The following is an 11210-nucleotide window of genomic DNA, read 5'->3' as shown; positions in this document are numbered from 1 at the left end:
CTCTTCGGTGTAACCTCATCTATTTTCTTTTTCTTTTGTGCATTTAATAATTGAATATATAAACAATTTAAAGAAAAGAAAACACTTGAATAAAAACAATACAATTATAAATTGAATATATTGGGTATCTGATAAGTTTTTTCCAATCCTACATTATATTACACGATACGTTTGGTTCATAGTCAACACAACCATATAGTATTTGATCTTTTGTGTCTGGCTTGCTTCCCTCAGCATAATGTCCCCTAGATTCAGCCATGGTGTCATGCGCTTTATGACTTCATTTCTTTTTACTGCTGCATAATGTTCCTTCATGTGAATACACCGCAGTACGTTTATCCATTCATCAACGGATGGACACCCGGGGTGTTCCCAACTTCCAGCGATAGCGAATGATACTGCTTTGAACATGGGTGTGCTGATGTCCGTTTGTGTCCCTGCTATCAGGGCTGTATACCCAGTAGTGATGTTGCAGTGTCATGTGGCAAGTTTATCTTTAACTGCTTTAGTAACTGCCAAACAGTCCTCCACAGGAGCTGTACCACTGTGCTTTCCCACCCACAGTGAGTTAGCGTTCCTGTGTCTCCACGTCCTCTCCAGCACTGTGGTTCTCTGTCTGTGGCAGGATCACTGGAGTGGGATGTCAGGGACGGGATAACGTGGGAGGAAGCCCACCTCGCGTCCATATAAGGCCCATAAATGTACGTTCGTGGGGCATCGCCTCGGTGGATGGAGGTTCAGACGGTAACCGAAGGAATGTCAAATTCCCATCCTGGGGAGCTCTGCCACGTTCTCTAAGACGTCAGCAAGATTCCCCCTAGAGTACAGGGACAATGACTAGTGGAGGAAGATGGTCTCCTGATGGACACTTGATATTGATGACTGTGTGTGCTTATGAACCTTCACACTCGAAATTGAAACTTAGCCTTCTGTTACAGGGTGCCTAAGAGTTGCCTCCTGGGAGCCTCCTCGTTCCTCACGTGCGGCCTCTCTCTAAGCCAAACTCAGCCTATAAATACATTGTCTGTCCCCCAGTGTGGGATATGACTCCAGGGTATGAGACTCCCTGGCACCGAGGGATTACTACCAAGTACCAACTAGCAATGCCACTGGAAAAAGACCTCGACCAAAATGAGGAAAAGATAAAAGAGAAATCAGTTGAGGTGCTAAGAGTCTGCAAAGGGAGGTGAGCCCAGAGGTTATCCCAGGGTTGATGCTTATGCATGTCTCAGCAGGGTCTCTCACTGCCAAAGTCGATGCTACCCCAGAGAGCTGGTGTCCTGAGTGTTCTGAAACATCCAGGCGCTGGAGCCAGGCAGACAGCTCAGGAGTTTGGTGCCCTGCCAGTGGTCCCTACTTTGGAATTTATGGTCCCGCCGAGTGCACTGACTTGGGCCCAGTTGTTTCCCCACACGTGGCTCTTCTGTCCTTCTATTTATGTCTGTAATTAGCACTGAAGTTAGTCCTGTAGAGGCCTGCGTGTCCTCCAGGTAGGTTGTAGACAGGCCTTGGTGGGCTGCTTCCAAGGGCAGCGTGGTGGGGAGGTGCCTGAGATTAGATAGGTAGAGGTGCAGGTCTGTTGATGGATGCAGCGCCTTTTGTTATCCATGCTCCAGCTCATAGACGTGTGTGTTTTTTTTCCTCCAGTTTTGGCTGCCGTACAGTTGCTCTAGGAATCATTGCACGGATACAGTTTCGTTTGTTTAGGAAAGACTTTTTGGAGTGGAGTCAGGATGAATTACGGTAAGTTCACATTTTTAAGAAACTGACAAAATGTTTCCCAAAGTGGCAGCACCGTTTTGCATTCTCACCGGAAATGTGTGAGGATTCCAGTTTTTCCACATTTTCTTTAACGGTTGGCATTACGTCTCTTGATTTTAGCCATTTTATTATCTATAGCAGATTTTAGCATGTATTTCCCTAGTGATGAAAAGGATCATACGTTTCTCCTTTGGTAAATGTGTATTCTCGTATTTCTCCCATTTTTAAGTGCTGTTTGCCTTTGTTTTAAAGAAGCATACAGTTCATCCACAGTGCACAATCGGTGGTGTTTGGCACAATCACAAAGTCATGAGTTGATCCCCTCAGTCATCATTAGAGCATTTTCGTTAGTTCAATAATAATAATAAATGAAAAAAACAACTAGTAAAATACATCACCTCTTGATCTCTCTGTGCTTCCCCTGCTGTCCGCAGATCCCATTTCTAGGTATTTTTGCACAAATACTTTTTTTCCCTCTATACGTTGATTTATAGTGACATCTTACGTAGATGGAATCATACGTTATGTTACACAGTGCAATTAGGTGAGAGTAGTGCAAGCCTCCTGTATTTGTCCCGTTGTGTCTGGCTTGCTTCACTCAGCATCCCGTCCTCCAGTTCATCCATGTTGTCATCGGGTTCACGACTTGACTTCTTCACACCCCGGCACGATGTTCCTCCGTGTGAATACAGCACAGTGTGTTTCTCCAGTCACCGGCTGATGGACACCCGGGCTGTTTCCGGCTTCTGGCAGTTGGGATAACGGCACTCTGAAGGTAGGTGTGCAGGTGTCTGACATGTCAGTGCTCTCAGTTCTCCTGGGAATATGCCCAGTAGTGCTGTTGCAGGGTCCCGTGGCAAGTCTATATTCAGCTTCTTTAGGAACTGCCCGACAGTCCTCCACCGTGGCTGTGGCCTTCTGCATTCCCACCAACAGTGAATAAGTGTTCCTGTCTTTCCTCATCCTCTCCAACACTTGCACTTCTCTGACTTTTTCATAGTGGCTATTCTGATAGCTGTGAAATCACATCTCATTTGGATTTGCGTTTCTCTAATCATTAATGATGTTGAATATTTTTTCATGTGTTTTTTGCCATTTGTATTTCTTCTTTGGACAAATGTCTATTCATGTCTTTTGCCCACTTTTCTATTGGGTCGTTTGTCTTTTTATTGTTGAGTTGTTACATCTCTCTCTATATCTTGTACATTAATCCCTAATTGGACATGTGGTGTCTAAGTGTTTTCTCCCATTGAATTGGCTGCCTTTTCCCCCGTTTGATAAAGTCCTGGGAGGTGCAAAAGTGTTTAATTTTCAGAAAGTCCCATTTATTTAATTTTTCTTTTGTCGTTTGTGCTTTGGGAGTAAGGTCCAAGAAACCACCACATACTACAAGGTCTTTAAGACATTTCTCTACATTTTCTACTAGTAGTTTTATGGTCCTTTTTTTTTTTTACAGAAACAATAAATGTATAATAGTTGTGAACTTAAAAAACATGTAACATCTCACTCTACCACCAGTAACTTGTATTGTTTTTAAACCTTTTAAACTAATGATTAAAGAACATTGTCAAAATATTACTACTAAACAAAGTATTTTTCCTCTAACCAATACAATTATTATCTTTATATCATTTATATATGAACATACATAAAAAAGTCTATAGCAAAAGTTGCGAACTTACAAAGCAAACATGCATAACGTCATGCAGGGGTCCCATACATCAACCCTCCACCAAAACCTTGTATTGTCATGGGACGTTTGCTGCAAACTATGAAAGAACACTGTCAAAATCTTACCACTAATCATAGTTCTTATCTTACATTTGGTGTGTTTTTTGGCCAAACCGCCCTATTATTTTTTAAATATGTATATTTTTATGACAAAAGTTGTAAACTTATCAAACAATTATGCACATGTGCAGAAATCTGATTATTGTCATGTCCATAGCGTACATTTGGCTCACTTTTCCATACTGCCTCAGTATCAACACAGTACATCTTTTGCATAGATGCAAGAATAGTATATTATGACTACTAACCACAGTCCATAGGTCCCTCCAGCTGTATTATTCCCATGCTTCTCCACATTCCCAACACCTGCCCTGGTAATATACATTTGTTGTAGCTCACAAAGGACACTCGTGCATCTGTGCCATCAACCACAATTCTCACCCACCTCTTGGTTTACCGTGCTATCCAGTTCCTAGATCATTCCCAAGCATTCCGTCAATTGGCATTTACATAACTAGACTACGATTTTCAGTCACATCCCCATTTATAAAGTAGCTGTTACTCACTGTGTGTTACCATCCACTCTATACATTTCCCCAATTTTACAGCACAGCTAACTAAAACTTCTACATACATTAAACATCAGTAGTCCACTCAGTTCCCCTCTTTTCTCCTTCAAGAATCCACCCCCTACCACTCGGTCTTGAAGATATTTTCCAATAATTTCTTCTAGAAGTTTTACGGTTCTTGTTTTCATTTTTAGTTTTTTGATCCATTTTGAGTTAATTTTTGGATAAGGTGTGAGATAGGTGTCCTCTTTTCCTTCTTTCAGCTATGGATGTCCAATTCTTTCAGCACCGTTTGTTGAATGGATTGTTCTGCCCAAGCTGTGTGAGTTTGACAGGCTAGTCAACAATCACTTGACCATACCTGTGAGGGTCTGTTTGTGAACCAGAAATTTGGTTCCACTGGTCTATTGTGTCTGTCTTTAGGCCAGTACCACGCTGTTTTTACCACTATAGGTAGGTATTATGATTTAAAGTCTGGAGATGAGGGTTTGCTTTTCCTTTTTATGGTGTTTCTGGCTATTCAAGACTCCTTTCCCTTCCAAATAAATTTAATGATTGTGTTTTCAGTTTTTTCTTTAATGCTGGTGGAATTTTTATCAGGATTGCATTAACTCTGTATATCAATTTGAGTAGAACTGGTATCTTAATGATATTTAGCCTTCTAATCCATGAGCATGGAGTGTGCTTCCAGTTATTTAGGCCTTTTTTAATTTGTTTTAACACTGAGGTGCAGTTTTCTGAATACAAGTGCTTTCCATCATTGGTTAAGTTTATTCCTATTTGAGTTTTATCTGTCGTATTATTTTCCCCACTTTTTTGACACTCTTGGTTACTTTTTTTGATATAATCTTCATTTCTAGACTCTCTTCCAGGCCTCTCTCTCCTGTCTTTCTTTTGCACACCCTTTAGTATCTCCTGAAATTCTAGTCTCTTGCTTAGAAATTCTATCAGTTTCTGTTTATCTGTGAATATTCTAATTTCACCCTCATTTTTGAAAGGCAGTCTTGCTGGATATAAGATTCTTGGCTGGAAGTTTTTCTCTTGTAATATCTTTAATATATCGGACCACTGTCTTCTTGCCTCCATGGTTTCTGGTGAGAAATCCGTACTTAACCTTACTGAATATCCCTTATATGTTATGCATTGGTTTTCTCTTGCTGCTCTCAGAATTCTCTGTCTTTGGCCTTTGACGTTCTGATGAGTATGTGTCGGAGTCGGTCTATTCGGATTTTCTCGGATGGGAGTATGTTGTACTTCCTGGACAGCGATACCTATTTTCTTCAATAGGGTTGGGAACTTTTCTACCATTATTTCTTTAAATAGTCCTTCTGCCCCTTTTCCCTTCTTTTCTCCTTCTGGGACACCCATGACACATATGTTTGCATGCCTTTTGCTGTCATTTAGTTCCCTGAGACCTTTTACAATTTTTTTCCATTCTTTTCTTCAACTCTTCTTTTGTAAGTTCACTTTCAGAGGCCATTTCTTCAAGCTCACCAATCCTTTCTTCTGCCTCCTCAAACCTGCTATTATATGATTCCAGTGTTTTTTTTAATTTCATGAGTTGCACCTTCTTCATTCCCATAAGATCTGCTATTTTTCTATGTCTGCTTTCAAAGTCTTCTTTGTGCTCCTCCAATGTCGTCTTAATATCCTTAATCTCTTTAGCCATCTCATTGAATTTATTAAGGGGATTTGTTTGAACATGTATAATTAGTTGTCTCAACTCCTTTATGTCATCTGGAGGCTTATCTTGTTCTTTTAACTGGGCCGTAGCTTCCTGTTTCTTGGTGTGGATTGTAATTTTTTGTTGGTGTCTTTGCATCTGGCTTCCTAGAGTATTTATTCTGGGTGCAATCTTTCTCTTTAGTTTAGGGCTTCCTATCCTTCCTCCCTTGCTGATTGTGCAGTAGGAGCTAAGCATGCAGTTGATGCTGTGAGCTGTGGAGTTTCAAGCCCCCTTCATTGCGCCGGGACCAATGAAGCTTCTTCCAACTTTCTCCTTTGCCAGGGGTAGGGACAGAGTCACAGCCCCTGTGACTGGAATAATCCACGTGCAGGCCTAGACTGTAGTTGCCCAGAGAGACTGATGGAGCCTCACATCCCTTTCGCCCCTGCCTGGGGCAGGGATGGAGCTGCAGGTGTGGGCAGCAATCTATGCAGTGCGGGTCCTAAGATGACCACAGTGGCGCTGGTAGACTTCTGATTTTCAGTCTGTGCCAGCCAGAGTTCCCTGCAGTTACCTGTACAGGCTGGTGCAGGGCTCCTCAGTGTCCTCCCTGCCAGAGGCAGGGCTGAAACTTAGGCAGGCTGCAGGCTGATCTGCGGGAAAGAAACTGGTTCCTGCTGACCCTGAGAGTTTCAGTCAGCCCGGCTTCCCCTCAGGCTGGGGGTGGAGTCAGAATGGCGTCTGCTGGCCTGTTTCTGACTTTCGGCTTGGCTCGTTCTCACCCTTCCTGTTCCCAGGGTTATCTCTTAGCCAGCCAAGTCTCCCAATCAGTAGGCGAAATGGGCAGCCAACTGTCTTCTCCTCCTGTTTCTGGGAAGTGGATCTTCCAATTCCTGTCACAGAGCAGCTCCTGGGGCGGCTCGTGCCGCCAGAGTAGGATGATCACGGGCCTCCCTGGCTTGGCCGGTAATTTCCCAGAGAGGCTGGCTCAGGTCCCCGCAGCTTCCTCCCTGCTGGCTGGCGGTGGCACTGGGGCCTAGGCTGGAGCTGCAATGTGATCTTGGTGGGAAGAAGCCGGTCCCCGCCAGCACTGGGATCCTCAGTCCACCCCGCTTCCCCTCGTGACAGGCGTGGAGTTAAGATGGCAGCTCCCGGCCTCTTTCTGACTTGGACAGGCTCAAACTTCTTCTCAGGATTATACTGTAGCCCGCTGAATTTCCTCATCAGTAGCTGAAGTTGGTGCCCATCCATCTCTTCCTCACCCATGTTTTTAAAAATTGTATTTACTTATTTATTTATTTATTTCTCTCCCCTTCCTCCCCCACCCCGGGAATCTGTGTGTCTTTTTGTTGCATCATCTTGTCGTGTCAGCTCTCCGTGTGTGCCACACCACTACTGGGCACTCTGCACTTTGTTTTGCGCTGGGCCGCTCTCCTTACGGGGCACACACCCTGCGCGTGGGTGTCCTGCGTGGCACGGCACTCCTTGCGCGCATCAGCACTGCACATGGGCCAGCTCCACACGGGTCAGGGAGGCCCGGGGTTTGAACTGTGGACCTCCCATGTGGTAGACGGACGCCCTAACCACTGGGCCAAGTCTGCCGCCTCTCACCAGTTTTGGGAAGTGGAGCTTTGATTGCAGCCTCGGAGCTGCTCCTGAGGCGGCTTGTACCTCCAGTGGAGGATGGCACCGGCCCCCAGGGTGTGGAGCCTCTACTTACGAGTCTTCTCTGCAGACGGGCATCTCCTCCTTCCACTCCCCCAAGGATGTTGCAGGAAGCTCTTCTGGCCTCCTGGAGCCCCCAGATGATGCTTCAGCTGGCTCAGAGAGCTCTGGGTGTTTGCTAACTGCCCTGCAGCAGGAGCGGACTGTAGGAGCCCCTTACTCCTCTGCCATCTTCCTGGTTCTCCGGTACTTGCTTTGACATTTAGGTGTTTGATCCATTTTGAGTTGATTCTTGTATGGAGAGTGAGATGGGGGTCTTTTTTAAATTCTTTTGGTTATTTATAACCTGTTCTATAGGAATTTGTTGAAGAGTCTGTTTTTTCCCATTCACACAGACTTGGTAGGCTTGTCAAAAACTGCTTGACCATAGAGGTGAGAGTATATTTCTGTACTCTCAATCTTATTGCACTGATGGGTGTATCTCTTTTTATGGCAGTGTCATGCTGATTTGTCCACTGTAGCTTTGTAATATGTTTCAAGGTCAGTGAAATTTTTCCTACGTTGGTCTTCTTTTTCAGAATACTTTTGGCGCCTCGTGTGCACTTTCCCTTCCAAATGATTTGGCAATTGTCTTTCCTATTTCTGTAAAGTAGACTGTTGGAATTCTCATTGGTATGGCAGTGAATATATCAATCAATTTGGGTACGATTCACCTCTTTATGATATTTAGTCTTCCAGTCCATGAACACGGAATGTCTTTCCAATTGTTTCGGTCTTTTTAAATTTCTTTTAGCATTGTTTTGTAATTTTCTCCTTATAGGTCCTGTGCTGCTTTTGTTAAATCGATTGCTAGATGTTGGAGTCTTTTTGTTGCTCTTGTACATGAAATTTTCCCCTGATTTCCTCCTCAGGTTGTGCAGCGCTAGTGTACTTAAACATTGCTGATTTCTCCGTGTCGATCTTGCTGCCTGTCACTGTGCTGAACTCAGTTATTAGCTCAAGTAGCTTCGGTGTAGACATTTCAGAATTTCCTAAATATAAGATCATGCCTTCCGAAAACAGAGTTTTCCTTCCTCTTTTCTTATTTGGATGCCTCTAGTTGCTCTACCTAGAGCGTCTATTGCAATGTCAAAGAACAATGGTGCTAGTGGACATCCTTGTCTTGTTCCCGGTCTCAGAGAAAAAGCTTTCAGCCATTCCCCCTGGGTACGATGTTAGCTGTGGGTTTTTTCTTATGTGCCTGTTACCATATTCAGGAATTTCCCTTCTACTCGTCTGTTTTGAAATGTTTTTATAAGAAACAGTGTTGGATTTTGTCAAATGCTTTTTCTGCCTTGATTGAGACGATCATTTGGTTTCATTTCGTTCACTTTGTTAATGTGGTGTATTTCATTGATTGATTTTCTTATGTTGAACCAGCTTTGCCTACCGAATAAATCCCATTTGGTTTTGATAGATAAGTCTTTTGATGTGCTGCTGGATTCGATTTATAAATATTTTGTTGAGAATTTTTGCATCAATCTTAATTAGAGAGATTGGTCTGTAATTTTCTTTTCCTTCCAGTGTCTTTGTTTGGCTTTGGTATTACGGTGATGTTGGCTTCCTAAAATGTGTTGGGTTATTTTCCTTCCTCTTCAATATTTGGAAGAGTTTAAGCAGGATTGGTGTTAATTCTTTTTGAAATGTTTAGGAGAATTCACCTGGGAAGGCAGATGGTCCTGGAGTTTTCTCTGTTGGGAGATTTTTGAAAACAGATTCAGTGTCTTTAATTGTAATTGGTTTGTTAAGTTCTTATGTATCTTGTAGTGTCAATGTAGGTTAGGTTGTGCATTTCTAGAAATGTGAGCATTTCATCTAGGTTGATTAGTTTATTGACATACAGCGTCTGGGAATATCTTCTTATGATCCTTTCTAGTTCTTGGGTTGCCCCTTTTCATTTCAAATTGTATGTATTAGGTTCTTCTTTTTTTTTTTTCCTTTGTTAATCTTGCTAGGAGTTTGTGAATTTTACTAATCTTCTCAAAGAATCTGCTTTTGTTTTGATTTTCTCTATTTCTTTTTCTTCTCAATTTCATTTATTTCTTCTCTAATCTTTATTATTTCTTCTCTTTTCTTTGAGGACTGGTTTGCTGTTCTTTTTCTAATTTCTCATTTTGTTCCCTTAATTCTTTGAGTTTCGCTCTTTTTTCTTTTTTAATACAGGCTTTTAGGTCTATAACTTTCCCTCTCAAGACTGCCTTTGCTGTATCCCATTAGTTTTGATAAATTGTGGTCTCATTTTCATTTGTCTGATTTCACTTGCACTTTCTTCTTTCACCCAGTAATTATCTTAGAGTGTGTTGTTTAACCTGCACACATTTGCCAAGTTACCTTTTGCCTGTCTGTTATTGATTTTATTTCATTCCCCTATGATCTGAGAAGATGCTTTATATAATTTCAGTCTTTTTATATTTATTGAGAGCTGCATTATGCCCTACCATGTGGTCTATCCTGGAGAAGGATCCTTGGGCACGTGTAAAGAATGTATATCCCAGTGAATTTGAATGCTGCCTTCTGTCTATGTCTGTTAGGTCTAACTCATTGATCGTATTGTTTCAGTTCCCTCTTTCCTCGTTGGTCTTCCATCTAGTTCCATCTAATGATGTGAGAGGTATTTTGAAGTCACCAATGATTATTGTAGAGATGTCTGTTTCTCCCTTCAGTTTTCCCAGAGTTTCTTTCATGTATTTCGGGGACCTCGGTTAGGTGCGTAGATATTTATGCCTGTGACATCTTTTTTTAAAAAAATTATTTATTTATTATTATTTTTTTAAATTACATTAAAAAAAATATGAGGTCCCATTCAACCCCACCGCCCCCGCCCCCCACTCCCCCCGCAGCAACACTCTCTCCCATCATCATGACACATCCATTGCACCTGGTAAGTTCATCTCTGAGCATCACTGCACCCCATAGTCAATGGTCCACATCATAGCCCAGACTCTCTCACGTTCCATCCAGCGGGCCCTGGGGGGATCTACAATGTCCCGTAATTGTCCGTGAAGCACTATCCAGGACAACTCCCCGTCCCGAAAACGCCTCCACATCTCCTCTCTTCCTCCCGTTCCCCACACCCAGCAGCCACCATGGCTACCGTTCCCACACCCATTCCACATTTTCTCTGTGGACATTGGATTGGTTGTGTCCATTGCACACCTATGTCAAGTGAGGGCTTAGATTCCACATGGGCACTGGATGCACTCCTCCCGCTTCCAGTTGTAGACACTCTAGGCTCCATGTTGTGGTGGTTGACCTTCTTCAACTCCACGTTAGCTGAGTGGAGTAAGTCCAGTAAATCAAAGTGTAGGAGCTGAAGTCTGTTGAGGCTCTGGGCCTGGGTGTCATATTATCAGTCCAGAGATTCAAATCCCCTACATATATCTTAAACCCAGCACCAACTACAATTCCAGTAAAGTAGCATGCAAGTCTTGTGAAAAGAGATCCCCTCTGAGTCCAATTCCATCACGCAGAAACACCAGCTCCAAAGAAGGGCCATCTGTCATGGCAGTGAACCCCTTCTGCCATGACCATAGAACCCGTGGGTCTCTTTATCCCTCAAAAGAACCAATACCTGGGGTTGTATCTACCTTATCTGTCTCTTAGACTCTGTTCAGTTGTACATAGGGGTATTCCTTCTGACAACCTCCAGACTCTTTTTTAGAGGCTCACAGCCTTATAATCTCATTTCTCCTTTCCATTTCCCCCTTACATTAGGTCAAACAGCCTCCCGAAGTCATGTTATTATATGTAGACAGGTATATTCTGCTGTTCCGCATTGA

The 11210-nt window shown here is 42.9% G+C and overlaps 1 long non-coding RNA gene across 2 annotated transcripts in view; it reads left to right on the top strand.

Annotated features, from left to right (window-relative positions):
- Positions 1–959: 959 nt before the first annotated feature.
- LOC131277418 (uncharacterized) overlaps positions 960–11210 on the top strand; it is a 204952-nt gene continuing 194701 nt past the window's right edge. For both annotated transcript variants that reach the window (XR_011648153.1, XR_009184587.2), the window contains exons 1-3: positions 960–1186; positions 1648–1743; positions 2364–2536. This is a non-coding gene — a long non-coding RNA (uncharacterized lncRNA). The remainder of the gene's footprint in view (positions 1187–1647; positions 1744–2363; positions 2537–11210) is intronic.

This window comes from Dasypus novemcinctus, assembly GCF_030445035.2.
Source record: "Dasypus novemcinctus isolate mDasNov1 chromosome 12 unlocalized genomic scaffold, mDasNov1.1.hap2 SUPER_12_unloc_5, whole genome shotgun sequence".
Classification (NCBI taxonomy): Eukaryota; Metazoa; Chordata; class Mammalia; order Cingulata; family Dasypodidae; genus Dasypus; species Dasypus novemcinctus.
This window is presented reverse-complemented; position numbering and strand designations above follow the sequence as displayed.